Source organism: Solanum lycopersicum, chromosome 1, assembly GCF_036512215.1.
Source record: "Solanum lycopersicum chromosome 1, SLM_r2.1".
Classification (NCBI taxonomy): domain Eukaryota; kingdom Viridiplantae; phylum Streptophyta; class Magnoliopsida; order Solanales; family Solanaceae; genus Solanum; species Solanum lycopersicum.
Window position 1 is genome coordinate 50,089,214 of NC_090800.1, and position 14,283 is coordinate 50,103,496.

Genomic DNA, 14,283 nt, shown 5'->3' on the forward strand with positions numbered 1-14,283 from the left:
TATGAAAAAGGATTATTGATCAATGATAACCAAAGGATGAGAAATTGGTAAGATTTCCTATCTCCTTTACCTTAGTATAGAATTTTTAGTTGATGAAGCCTTGTATAACATTGTATGTTATGGTACACTTATAGTGGATGTGTTTAATTTATTGTCAATTTATAAGTGATGTTATTATGTCCTTGAAGGAAATTATATTATGAATGTGCGTTGGTGATAATCACCCAATGTGAAGCTTCACGCGTAATTTGCTATTCTAGTTGTGATCTAGGTTGTACGGTTATTGTATATACAAGTGAATAACTATTGTAGGGATAGGTTTAGGTTCTTCCATTGATTAGTTGTAATGTATAATAATCCCTTACCTAAGTAGCCTATGTGAACATGTGAATAGCTAAGGATAGGAATCTTAAGTGAAATATGAAGTTAGCTTGTCTCCTATGCTAGTTTGTGTTTTTTGATCTATGCTTGGTTGTGCATTGTGGTCCTAAGAGGCTAGACGAATCAATGGTTTGTTGATAGTGATTATTTGATCATATTGATCAATGTAGGCACACTCACAAACTATGCATGCTTACAAGTAGTATAGGTTCATGGTGTCTAAGTGAAAGGTTATTCTCATATTCACTAATGTAAACTAATATAAATGTATGGTATATGTATATGAAACATGTTATGTATTCCATTAATTAGGATGACTTGATAGGTGTACTAGTATGGACGAGGGTATGGGACCATGTTTATGCATTGCACATGTGTACCTTGATAGTATAGTTCCTAGGTTTTGTTTTCCATGTACATGAATATGAATGCATGGTTATGTTATAAACCTGTGTAATCTCATAAAGTGTTTATATGAAAGGATTGCTCATATAGTTACACTTTTATACTTATGCATTGATGTATGAACATGTGTGGCTTTAATGTGTTGATGTAAAAACTTTGGTCGCATATATGTGCACACATACATGTATTATGATCTAATTAAAAGAGGGGCACTTGGATAGTGTTCCCAATAGTACCCTAAACTAGATGGTGCTTTACATATGCTATGACCATGTATAAGGGTTTCTCACATGAATTAGGTTGATAAACACTCATCTATGACCTATGAGCTAAGCATATGGGGAGTCAATCTCCTGAAGCCTAATTTAATAAAGTAATGTTATAAAGGCTTTAAATAAAGTTAATTTTGCTTAATATAGAGTGAACTTGAAGATGAGGGGTGTCCCTTCCCATTGTAGAAAGGTAGGTCACCATAGAACACTCTAGATGGTTAGCCTCTTAGCCAAATGGCATAGAGTGATATTTCCATGGGTGGATAACTAAAATGTCTCGTAATAGATAAAGAGGGTTTCCAAATAAGCCTCCAAGTTCTTTAACTATGCTTGCCACATAATATCTAGCAAGTGATCTCGCTTACTATTCTAGCATGTGTTAATGTTCTACCTTGGCTAGGTAAGAACACCTTTCATTGGTGTTAGGCTCTACAACACCAAATTCCATGTTTAGCACCATGGTGTAAGTGCTGTTTAAGATAATAGTTTTCCTTTAGTGAAATGGACAATGGAAGTAAATTACTAGGACCCTTAATAGGATGACCCACGGAAAGTTGCTTAGGATAGGTGAGAGTAAATAATTTACCTATACATTGCACAAGTAGTTTTTTAGAAAGTTCTACAAAGGTGTTCTAAAATGTATGATTATGCTTATGTCTTTATGAATGACATTGTAGTATTGTGTACTGGTTATGAACACGTGCATGGTATAATTTATAATGGATCTATGTGATGTGGTATATTCTTATATGAACTATGTAAGTCTTATTGGCTATGATGCTTATGGTCCTACGATAGGTTTACTATGTATTTGTGAGGTTATGGGATTCACATGCACATTGTACTAGTAGACTTTGATTAGGATTTTAAGTAAAGTTTTATGTTAAGTCTAATGTGAAGTATGTGCCTTGTTAGATGAAATAAATCTATGGTTGTATATGTTGAGTCGAAAGGTTGTATGTATGACTTCCTTGTGGCTTTAAGGTGATGTATTGCACCAAGTATCACTAGAGGGTTTCTTCGGGGAATAAGGAATTAAGAAGAAATGGATTCACTTCAAATAGTAAAGCGTTCACTGAAAAAAAAGGCTTACTGTAATGTGATTCTAAAATACCTGAAATGCAATGTGTCATTTTATATGATTGATGACCATTAAATATGCTTATATGACCTATGGGAATCATATAAATCCTATTATATCAAAATTTTATGAAGTTTTACAATAAAGCATAATGCATGATTTCATGTAAAATGTCCATTTTTAATGAATATTTTGTCATGGTTTCCATACTTAGTGCATTCTTGTACTAACTCCATTCTTCTCTACCTTTTTATACAATGTGTAGTTTATGGATGCTTAAAGTATTTATTTAATGGTGAGGAGCTATATATATTATTCCCAAGCTCAAGGAAAGGAATCCTTAAGTCCAAGGTGTCTAGCTTACTGTAAAGTCTAGTAAATATGTACTTATGATTCTTGATTGTAAGGGCCATGTATCTAATGTACTCTAATGATGTTGAGTCTAAGATGGCAAAGAGACATAGAGTTTATCTATGTAAATATGTATTTATATATATATATATATATATATATATAGCGATGTTCTAGCATATAATGTTCTATGAAAGTTTTAATTTTTCTGCCAAATTTACCTATGACAGTGCGATGAATGATAACTATGGGCATGTATAAGACATCTGAGAAGTCAAGTACGCCATGTTACTTATACGGGGTGCTCCCCGGATATGACAAACGTTGTATTAGCATGAGGTTATAAAAGTGTTTTAGGCTCCAAGAAGTCTCATAATGCCACATCTAATAGAGTCTCGTTTCATTGGTTGTGGGTCACGACACATCCATGATGCTGGAGGCTATATGACGATAGAGTTTCCCTTCTTTATTATTCTTGTGTCGTGCCATAGAACTTAACTCTATAAGATCTCTCTCTTATGTTGTCTTGTCTGGTGATCTTTTAGATGTGATTGCTTTGATCAGGTGGTATCATTATTCTTCAAGGAGAAAAGGTGAGTTTAATGCTTATCTTAGTTTTATGGTTTGATGAGTATGTGTGAAGGTGAATTTTTGCAAGCTTTGTTGATGTGATGCCATTTATGTCTATATATAAGAGATTTATGTGAAATGCCATGATATATGAAGATATATGCAATGACATGATTAAGGCTTATTACGAAAAAAGGTTGTTATAGTTGAACTGAGCTTGCTTATTGGATTATATGTTGCTACATGGTTTGCATGATGATAGTCCCATGATGTAATTTAGACTTAAAATGCTTCAGGAAGTTTGGTAAATGACCAAAAAAATGCATGTTTCCTATACATGTGTGTTTAAGTTCGATGTTGCCTTATATATGTGTAATGGTTCAAATGTTGCCCTTGTATATGTGTGGTTTTTCGTAACTGCCTTGTATGGATTGGAGTCTCTTGTTTAGGCTTGATCCTACAAGTGAGGGTAGCATGATTTTCTTTGTAGGGTGATGATGTGGGTTTAAGTCTCTTCTATTGTTTTCCCTAAATGTTGTATGACCTTGGTGTTTATGGTATTGTTGAAAAACCTTATGTGTTGGGTAGTATGACCTAACTTGATGATTGAGGATAATTTCTCTTAACGATAAGGTTTAGAATGCCCTTTGGTGTCTCTATGTTAAGTTATTGTAAACCATTTTAGGTTGGTAATCACTTTTATGCGATGATGGTGAAGGTTGTTAAGCTAAGATCCTCTTAAGGATAAGTTAAGTTGGTCTTATTTGGGTTTACCCTAAGTAAGGGATGGTGATGTGAGTAGTAAGGTTGTAGATATTTCTATCTTGTCCTTCTATTCTTACTTGAGCTTGAAACTAATGAATTCTTTGTAAGCTTGTTAATGGTAGGATCTTAGCAACACAGTATGAATTGCATGACCTCCATATGTTTGGTATGTCTTGATTTACACTATTCAAAGGATATTTTTGAAGATTCTAAAGTGCATGAAAAAGAATTTTGATTAAATACACGTTTTCTCTTATTTATTGTGCATCCTAATATGCTAGTTGTGCATTTGACTTCATGAGATAAGGTAAGAAATATGGTTGTAGTCACTGGTGATGTGTAAGGTTTAGACTTATAATAAGAAATTGAGCCTATTTAAAATGAAGATGTTGAGTCTCTTAAAAATTATGTGACTTTTATGATTTGTAAAACATGATTGTAGGCTCACTTTTTAAAAGTGAAGACATGGTTAGCTAAGTGTTCTTGAGTGTGCCTATAAGTTCTATTATTTTTCCCAAATTGATGCTTGCTAATGAAGGCTAGTGCTATGCTAGAAAATGAATTGTTGTGAAAGGCTTCCTATTGTTGTGATGTGCTTGGTGTGACTTACCATTTAGAATTCACTAGTAAAGAAATTTGAGCATGCTTTGGTAAAAAATTGGGAAATTCTCATTTTACTGTCAAGTTAACTTTTGTGCCTTGTTTGAGTAAGGACCCATGAGACATGTAAGTGTGGTTAGGCGAAGGACATTCTTCCATGGACACAACTAAGCATGGTATAATTGAGTAAAACCCTTATGGTACTAGGTCTAACAAATAAAAATCCTTGTTGATTCAATTGACTCAAGTCTATGTGCATTGAAGTATGAGTGCCTATTTGCTTTTTTGAGTATTATTGAATCTGCCTAGGTGTGTTAATTTATGATAGAATCTTCTTAAAAAGAATTTTAATGACCATATTATGATTAGGAAAATGATATTGCTCCTATGAACATGAGAAGTTCCTAAGTGTTTGATTCATAAAGCATGAGTGAGTGAAAGTGTGGCTCTCTTGTGTTGAATTGAGTGATAAGTGGTGTGAAGTGTGTGTTCATTGTATGTTTGATGCATTAAATTCTACGTGATTATTTTATGAATATTGAGAGCTACCCTAAGATTCATTTGATTCCTTGTTGTGGTTCAGGTGTTCCAAGTGTCATTCGAGGACAAATGTTCCCAAGTGGGGGATATTGTAAGACCCCAAAATGAGTTAAGGTGTCTATAGCCTAACATTTGTGTCTTGATTTTTTGAAATACTAAAATGGTTTCTAAGGTTATAATGAGGAATTGTCTAATGATTTAGGTGATTTGGAAGTCAAAAGTCAAGGGACGACCAAGATTTTTGATAATTTCTCACAAAAAGGACCTTCTGAGTTTTCATGTGCTTATGTGTGCCATGAATCTTGCAGGTTAAATGTCCAAGTCGTTTGAAAGTTAGCCCTTGAGACGTGCATGTGTGTCTTGGGTGTGCCTAGCATGTTTGAAGGTGTTGCGAGTGTTTATTTTGGGTAAAACTGATGTAGAAGGTCATTGACATGTTAATAAGTATATTTACATTGGAAACATTTCGGTACGACTCCCCAAGGGACCCGTAAGACGCCCTCAATGAGGACCCAAAGGCTATGGAGACACTGCCTTGGCAGTGTCAATCGACGGAGCCAAGGGACGCCTCATCAGTGGCCTTACGCCCCGTTGATGCGGGGGGGAGCATTGTACAAGACTTATCCTGGTTAAGGCACAAGTCAATGTACAAGCCTCAGTACCAAACGATGGCCTATAGTATGGTTCGTCGATGGACCTACTGGGCTTCATTTAAGACCATCGATGCAAGCTGTGTAATACTGCCATGTACACTATCTCCTATGGGGTGAATGGGAAATTCACCCCACGTGCTAATCTGACCCTATTTGGTTTATTTTATTATTTTTGGGAGTATTTAAGTGATTAAAAACGTGAATACCCCATACTCAATCCTCAATTCAAAATTAGACTTCCCTCTCCCAAAATATTCTCTCTAGAAAACCTCCATTGGAGGTGAAGCTCAAGAACAACTTGGATATTGGATTCCCATGGATTATTCATGAATATTTCATGGTTACTTCATCTAACAATGGTATGGTGATCCTTTATCTTTAGATGACTTACTATCTAAAGAGTTTCTTCCAATGTTTTCGAAGGGATTTTATAAACAAATTTTGTATTGTTCAATCTAGCCATGTTTTTTTTATCAATTTGATTTCAAAAGCATAATGTTAATGAATTAAGGATTAGATACTGATTTGAATGTGATTTTCAATTCAATTCCATGTTGAGCCCATGATATCTCTCTCAAACTCAATTTAGCCTATGTGTGGGCTTTGTGATCTTGACCTTATGTAAATCGAATTATACTTCAATTATGTTAAAATGATTATATCTACTGGCTTGTATTTATATTGATGATGAATTGTTGAGTAGTTATCCATGAGGATCAAGTTTTGAAGGTTTGAATAAGGCTAGTCTATAATGTCGTTACTTGTGATCTTGATGCTAGAATGGTTGTTATGTGACTTGGTCATGATGAATTGTCTTAGCTACTTCCTATATGTGTAATTTGATGATAAATTAGGTATTATTGATCAAATATGAATGGATACAATCGAATTTGTTAAAATTGATCTAGGTTCCTCTAGCCTATAGATTGATATTGTAATGTACATGATGTGATATCAATTCAGGGTAGGATGTAGCTTAGGTTATATCTCTTTATCTATTGGCCTAAATTTATAATATTTATGAACTATGATTGATGGTCAATGCTAAGGAAATTGGTGAGTTATCTATATTATTCTACTTCTTATCGATTGATGAGTGTAGTCTATTCACTTTAATCTTGACTTTATAACATATGAATGTATGATTTCGTTTATGTGAAGATACATGTAGATGTCTTATATTGTATTGTTGATGAAAAATTATTATTGATCAATGATGATCAAAGGATTTGAAATTGGTAAGATTGCCTATCTCCTTTACTTTCTTATAGAATTGTATGTTGATGTAGCCTTGTTCAGCATTTAGTGGTATGGTCCACTTATGGTGGTTGTGTTTTCTTCATTGTCAATATATATGTGATGTTATCATGTAAATGAAGGCAATTTTATTAAAAATGTGTGTTGGTGATGTTCACCAATGTGAAGCCTTTATGCCTACTTTCCTATTCTAGTTGTGATCTAGGTTGTATGACTATTGTATATGAAAGTGAATAACTATGTTAGGGATAGGTTTAGGTTATTCCAGTGATGAGTTGTAATGGTTAATCTCCCTAACCTAAGTACCCCTATGTGAATGTGTGAACATATAAGTATAGGTGTCTTAAGTAAAATATGAAGTTAACTTGTCTCCTATGCTAGTTTGTGTTGTGTAATCTATGATTGGTTGTGCATTGTGGTTCTAAGACGGTGGATGCCTCAAATTTTTGTTGATAGCCATTATTTGAACATGTTGACCAATGTACACACAATCACACATTATTCATGCTTACAAGTAGTATAGGTTCATTGTGTCTAAATGAAAGGTTATTCTCATATTCAGTAATGTCTACTACTACGCATGTAAGGTATATGTATATGAAACATGTTATGTATTCCCTTAACTAGGATGACTTGATAGGTGTAATAGTATGGGAAAGGGTGTGGGACCTTTTTTATGCATTGCACATATGTACCTTGATAGGATAGTTCCTAAGTTTGGTTTTCTATGTACATGAATGTGAATGCATGGTTATGTTATGAATGTGTAAAATGTGATAAAGTGTTTATATTGAAGGATTGCTCATATAGTAACACCTATATACTTAGGCATTGATGTATGAATATGTGCGACTTCAATGTGTTGATGTGAAAGGTTTTCTCACATATATGTACACACACACATGTATTATGATCTAGTCAATATAGGGGAACCTAGAAGGTGTTCCCAATAGTACCCTAAACAAGATGGTTCTTTACATATGCTATGCCCATGTGAATGGGTTTCTCACATGATTTAGGTTGATGAACTCTCATCTATGACCTATCGGCTAAGCATATGGGGAGTCAATATCCTGAAGACTAATTTTATAAATTAATTTTATGAAGGCTTTCAATAAAGGGAACTTAGCTTAGCACCGAGGGAAATTGAAGATGAGGGGTGTCCATTTCCATTGTAGGAAGGTAGGTCACCATAGACTACACGAGGTGGTTAGCCTCTTAACCAACGGGCATAGAGTGATATTTCCATGATTGGATAACTACAATATCTCATTAGACATATATAAGGGTTTCCATATAAGCCTTAAAGTTTCATAAATATGCTTTCCACATAGGATCGAGCAAAGTGATCTCACTTAGTATGCTAGCATGTGTTAATCTTCTACCTTGACTAAGTATGAACACCTTCCAATTCTATAAGGCTCTCAACACCAAATTCAGTATTTAGCACCCATGGTCTTAGTGTTGGTTAAGGCTATAGTTTCCCTAATGTAAAATGGACAATGGAAGTAAATGAGAAAAACCATAACTAGGATGGCCTAAGGGAAATTGCTTAGGATAGGTGAACGTAATTGAACTTACCTATACATTGCACAAGTAGATCATTATGAAGTTCTAGAAAGTTGTTCTAAAGTGTATGATTATGTTTATGTCTTTATATATGACATAGTGGTTTTGTCTACTTGCTATATATATGTGCATGGTTTGAGTTCTAATGGATCTATGTGATGTGATCTCTCCTTATATGCACTATGTAGGTCTTATTAACTATATTTTGAAGGTCTTGATTGGCATGAATGTAATTGTATATGCTTTACATGTTAGTATAAAAAGTGAATGTTATGATGCTTATGGTCCTATGATAGGTTTACTATGTATGTGTGAGGTTATGTGTCTTCACATGCACATTGCACTGGTAGACTTAGATTAGGATAGTGAGTAAAGTCTTATGTTATGTCTACTGTGATGTATGTGCCTTGTTACATGAAATGGTTCTATGGTTTTATATGTTGAGTCAAAAGGTTGTATGTGTCAGGACCGGAGTCTAGACCCTAGACGAGACTGAGGTCGTTGACCTCTCAGAGGTCGCAGAAAAGCCTTCTTATGTCATTGTTACTTCTTCTAGGTTACTTTAGCGGAAAATTTGAACTTTTTGTTTACTTAGACTTCATAGTGAGAAATATTAAACTCACATAGCACTATCTACTCATAAGCATTCATAACAACCATCTAATACCAAGATAATCAAATTAAAGAAATAGTCAATATCTGCGTAAAATATAGAGTTGCCAAAATGACACCAATACAATATCTGAAATAACTGGGAAAGAAACACTAGTGGAACATACTCCACTAGCTAATGCCTACATCGAATTCTAGAATAAAATAGTAAGCATCCTCGAAAGCATGAGGTCCTACAAAATCCGGATGAAAGCTCCACGTACGGATAACTTTAGCGTCGACTCGTAAGCTCTAGCGTACAACTGCACCTGCACCTAAAAATTGAGAGTTGTATGGCACTAGTACACACTTGTATTAAGTATGGGTATATACAAGCACACACCAAGGACATGCATCATTAAGAAGATCTCTCTCCTAACGATATGAATTATGGAAAGTCAAGTCAGTGGACTTGCCAAAATCAAATCTTGAAAGTCATGCTGAGAGTAACATGCATCATCATACATATCATTTTGCAATCAATACATAAAATATTGCACATATCATATCACAGAGTTCATATCATTCCTTCCTATGACATAAGACCTTGGAATCATGGACTTGACTTTATGACTTCCAAAAATGAGAGCTCAACACATGGGATCTCAACTAGGGAGCTTTCTTTAGCAAACACGGAGTCTGCTTCATTCATTCATACATACTTTCTTTTTAATTCTTTCATATACTAATGCAACCACCAGTCTTACCTAGGATGCAGTTTAAGACTCTCATCCGGTTCACTGTGCAATGACAAAGAATAACCTAGTATCATTACTTAAGTCTAGCTCACCTCTTCATTGTCCTATCCTAACACCTTTGGTATCGTTTATTTAATTATGTGCATTCATTGAGGCTGACCTCATTCTTTCTTTGGGAACTTTAACTTTAACCGATATATATATAATGAGAGCACCATGAAATCCAGTGTCTGCCCCATACCGAAAAGAGGTGGAATCACCAGCTAAAGTGACCAAAACATGCCAGAGTATATAGGGAGTCGAACCCTGCTAGATCCCTATATTGGCAGTATAGAGTCAAACACTAGGAGATATAAGGAGACCCATACCCATCATGACGGACATTCTCATCTCATGATATTTACGTGAACCTCTTCCCTTCCCGAAGGAAGGCATCACCACTCATAGCTAGCCTATCGGTTCTCAATATGAAGTTCCATTATATTCAACTCATACATCATGGAAGCTGACTTCTAGCATGAAAACAGCATAGCTTATTAGATGATTTCTCATCTCATAATTTGTATTGAGTATGCATTAACTTCAATACTTTCATCAGAGTGCTCATAGAGACTGGTCTCATCATTAACTTTACGCTGTCATAGGTGAGTACATCTTGGTAACATTTACTTAGGCTCATTTGAGATTTCTCTCATCTTTCACATTAGCCTCTTATCATGTTGTCACCACATTCATTATCTTTAGCACATTTGATCTTCATAATTACTCACCCCTTTAATGTGAATGGTCATTTCATCATATGCCAACACACTTGGCCTTTTAGAGTGTTTCACACTCTTACTTAACTCTTTTAAGGTTACATCATCTCATCACATACATCATAGGTTCACTTACTTTTAAACATATGCTAGACTTATGAGTCTATACATACAAGCCATGAGGCTTCATTTATAGTTCGTTTAAGTGATTCATATCTTTCTAAGATTATGTGATACAAGACTTATGCATCTTGTATGTATGGCAAGATCTCGATTTTGATCTATGTAGGAAACATTATTTTGAACATTTATTCAAGTACTACTAATATGTCGATACGGAATTGGGCAAGGGAACCCGATTTCGAATCCCTTATATAACACCTACGTTTTTATTTTTTTCCCCTTTCCTAATCTTCACCCTCGTCTTGGGGACCCGATTTCGAATCCCCTCACTAACATTGTGTTTCTTTCCTTTTTCCTTTCCCTCACTTCACCTTAGACGTTTAGGCATTAGGGACCCGAGAACGTACCCCCACAAGCACATTTTTTTATTTTTCTTCTTTTTTTACTTAACCCTCTTGGTGTTGGCAGAGAGGATGTATGTTCTAATCCTACTCCTCTCATCTCATTATTTTTTATTACTTTCTCCTTGTCTCCTCATTGGACCGAGGAGGTCGTGGAGTCGAATCTCACTCCTCCCATCTTTTTTTTAAAATTTATCATTATTTTCATGTTTGACCAAGAGGTGATGGGCTCGAATATCACTCCTCTCACTTATTTATTTTTATTTTAAAGTATGAGAATCGTCTAAGGCACCCAATTTTGATTCCCCTTAACCTCATTTCCTTACTTACATTTTTTTTGTGATTTTTAACGTAGTGAGGTCTTCAGTTCAATTATTAGTGACCTTACTTATTTTACATTCTTTTACATTCCATATTATACAACTTTGCTTGGCCGAAACCAACCAACAAGGTGCTGGAAATTGGGTCAGGTTTTTCAGCTCATTTTATCAACAATTATACGTTAGTTCTTAGGGCATTTCGTGAATCATTTAGTATGTTTTCAGGTGTAGTTTCATAGTTACATTTAGCAAAGAGTTTTCTACTCAAATCAGCCACATTATACCTCATATGAACACCACAATTTATGCAAGTTTTTGCACATTATATACAACCATAAAACATGTCAGTTTTCGAACTTCAAACCGAAAGTATATGTCACAGTTTACACATTGCACACACACAATTTTTCACATAATTTCGGAAGACATAAATTATCATTCATAAAATTCCAAACACAGTTTCATGAACATATTCATCATAAACATCACATTACACTACTAATCTACCAGCAGACCTACCAACCTAAGATCATTGGGAGCTACTGACAGGGAACATGTAATGGCGAACAACCCTTGTTTTCGGAGTAGATTCATCTGAGACTTGAGGGTCTCTTGCGACAAAGGCCAAGAGGAAGAAACCCATACCTGGTTTTAGCTTTCAACACCTTCAAAGTGCTGCAAAATCCACCACTAAACCAACGTCCCACCTTACATGATGAGAAATTACCTTTTTGCATTACGTTTTCAAATTATCTTGTTGTTTGTATTTTTTTTGTAAGTTCTTCAAGTATGAAGAACTTTTGGATTTTGTTTTGTTTCTTTTTTGTAACAAGAAAGAGAATGAAATCGTAAGAGTGTTTGAAGAGAGGGAGATAAACATGAAAGAGAGAGATGTGTGGTAGTGTTCCCTTAGAACTACGACTTTTAGGCAAGACTTAGTCAAATTAGATTAAAGAATAGTTGATAAATAATAATTATTAAAAAAATATGACTTTCCTTTTTTCTTAAATCAGCATTTAAATATTAATTAATTAAAATAATTCACCAAATTAAATAATCAAATTAAATCATTGCTCCCACCTAGGTTCGAACACCGGTGGAGCAAGATTTCAGTCAAAGGCCAATTTCGGCCCTTTCTAACCAAATTTACACTTCACAATATTAATTAAATATTTAATCAAATATTTAAGGTAATTACGATGCTACCCTTAGCCTGTAAAAAGACTATTTTACCCCTAGACCCTCCAAACTTAAGATTACCCCTTTTTAAGTCCGATTAAGACTTAACCGGGTTGATCTTCATATTCGGGTGCTCTACATGGCTTGACACAAATTTTCCTTGATAAAAAAACTCACAAATTTGGTTGTTCCAAGGGTCTAGAGGTCTGTTTCTACGTGCATCAATTCGTGTGAACCCGGTCTAATTGTAGGCATTCTAGACACATCAAGCATTACTTAGTATAACCATTTTTAGGATAGTTACAGTATGTATGACTTCCTTGTGTCCTTAAGGTGATGCATTGAATCAAGTAACACTAGAGGGTCAATTGGGGGAATAAGGAATTAAGAAGGAAATGATTCACTGTAAGTAGAAAAGAGTTCACTGAAAAAAAGAAAAAGGCTTAATGTAATGTGACTCTAAAATGCCTTAAATGCAATGTGTGATTTTATATGATTGATGACATTTAATATTCTTATATTATGTATGTGAATTTTAAAAATGCTAGTGTATCAAAATTTTGTGAAGTTTTCACAAAAATGCATAATGCATTATTTCAAGTAAAATGTCCCTTTTAAATATATATTATTGCATGGTTGCCATACTTAGTGCATTCTTTTACTAAATCCATTGTTATCTACCTTTTTATACAAAGTGTAGGTTATCGATGCTTAAAGATGTCTTGAATGGTGAGGATCATGATATGTGATTCCCAAGCTTAAGGAAAGGACTCCTCAAGTCCAAGGATTTCCTACTGTTAACTTATTGTAAAGTATAGTAAATATGTACGTTTGATTTATATTGTAAGGGTATTGTCCCTTGTCACATCCAAGGAGAACCCCGTGGAAATAACATGGCGTACTTGACCTCTCGGACGTCCTATACAAGCGCATTGTTTTCATTCATCGCATTGACATAGTAAATTTATCAAAAAAATTTTAAAATTTTTCATAGCACATCATATGCTAGAAACTTTACTTCATATGTAGATAAAACATAAGTCATAATACATATTTAAACCTTAAGGCCTTTTGCAGTCTAAGACTCAACAACATTAGACTACATTAGGGACACTACCCTTAAAATATAAGACATAATTATACAACATTTAATAAACTTGACATTAAGACATGAGTAGGGAATTCTTGGAACTTAAAGACCTTTTTCCTTGAGCTTGGGAATCACATATCAAGCTCCTCAATCATTGACGTCCTTTAAGCATCCATAATCTACACTTTGAGTAAAAAGTAGAGAAGAATGAGATTAGTACAAGAATGCACTAAGTATGATAACCATGCAAAAACATGCATTTAAAAAGGGACATTTTCTTGAAATCATACTTCATGCATTTTTGAGTAAATATTCATAAAATTTTTAGACAATAACATTTATATCATTCATATACTTCATATTAACATATCAAATGCCAAACATTACATTAGATCACATATAAAATTTATGACATTTGTTAGTCACATTAAAGTGATCTCTTTTTCCATTAACACTGAGCATTATTTCCTTTTATTCATTAACTTCCAAGTAACCCTGTAGTGATACTATGTGAAATGTATCACCTTAAATTCACAAATAACGCATACATACAACCTAAATAAACCAACACATATCCTCATATAATAATGATACATCAAAGACACATTTAAGTCAAAAC

The 14,283-nt window shown here is 34.3% G+C and overlaps 1 long non-coding RNA gene across 2 annotated transcripts; it reads right to left on the bottom strand.

Annotated features, from left to right (window-relative positions):
* Nucleotides 1-9,124: 9,124 nt before the first annotated feature.
* On the bottom strand, nt 9,125-12,238 carry LOC112940726 (uncharacterized). Of its 2 annotated transcripts, none has more exons than XR_011213684.1 (2): nt 12,041-12,238; nt 9,125-9,364 (listed from the first exon to the last, which is right to left on the bottom strand). It is a non-coding gene; the product is annotated as an uncharacterized lncRNA (long non-coding RNA). The 2 variants fall into 2 exon arrangements; XR_003245005.2 differs by having other exon boundaries at nt 9,125-9,370.
* Between the last annotated feature and the right edge of the window lie 2,045 nt (nt 12,239-14,283).